Here is a 1,211-nt window from a genome sequence, read left to right as displayed (position 1 = left end):
AGAACTGGAATGACAGGTGGTTGTGAGCTACCATGAGGGGGTTGAGAATTAAACCCAGGCCTTTTAGAAAAGCAGCAAGTGCTCTTAACTGCTGAGCCATCTCTCAAGTCCTATAACCCCATTTTTCAGATGGCAAAACTGAGGCTCAGAAACCTGAGATCACTTGCTCAAGCCTTTCAACTAATGACAAAGAGCCAGAATGCCAGCCTAATACATATTAACTCCAAAGCCTTTCTCCTTTTTCTTCTTCTTCTTCTTCTTCTTCTTCTTCTTCTTCTTCTTCTTCTTCTTCTTCTTCTTCTTCTTCTTCTTCTTCTTCTTTTTCGAGACAGGGTTTCTCTGTGTAGCCCTGGCTGTCCTGGAACTCACTTTGTAGACCAGGCTGGCCTCAAACTCTGAAATCCTCCTGCCTCTGCCTCCCAAGTGTTGGGATTAAAGGAGTGTGCCACCACCGCCCCGCTAACCCTTTCTCCTTATATTGAAATGTTTATGCATTGTGATTAATCTTCCCACAATACTTTACTGCTATTTCTATAAACTTCACGCGTGTGACGCCAAATACATCACCATTTCCTTCCCTGTATCAATAATGGTCCTGCCACCCTTTGGCATCTCCTTTTTGACTATCTCCTCTGTATTCAGGTTATTTGTACTTCAGATCCCTAACCATCTATTTTGCACCAGGGCTGGCACTGTGTGCCCAAGCCAAACAATACAAAGGAAGTGAACAAGTGCACATGCAGAGGTCCTGGAACCAAGCCTAAAGAGGGCTCATTAGTAGCGGATAGCACCCCAGTGATGCTCTGCGCCAAGGGATGAGCTCAAAATCCAGGGAAAGGAGCCAAAGTTGGCCGGTCAGTGTGCCAAGCTGGGAGTCCTTGCACGTGGTGATCAGGCAAAGGGAAGACGCCTGCAGAGAGGGAGAGATTGGCTGACAGTGGAAGTTAAGAAGCAGTGATGGGCAGAGCAGGGCAGAGCAGAGTCCTGTGGAAAGCAAGAGGGGTCTCACACACCTGCATGCATGCTTTGGGAGAGAGCTGGCCCTGATAGAGGGGAGCTTGTGCTCTGGGGATGTATACTTAGCAGATAGTCGGTGCTCAAAATATGACTGAAAGATCTTTTTTTTTTTTTTTTTTGGTTTTTCGAGACAGGGTTTTTCTGTATAGCCCTGGCTGTCCTGGAACTCACTTTGTAGACCAGGCTGGCCTCGA

Source organism: Mus caroli, chromosome 13, assembly GCF_900094665.2.
Source record: "Mus caroli chromosome 13, CAROLI_EIJ_v1.1, whole genome shotgun sequence".
NCBI classification, from domain to species: domain Eukaryota; kingdom Metazoa; phylum Chordata; class Mammalia; order Rodentia; family Muridae; genus Mus; species Mus caroli.
The sequence above is the reverse complement of the archived record's forward strand: the minus strand, read 5'-3'. Positions refer to the sequence as shown.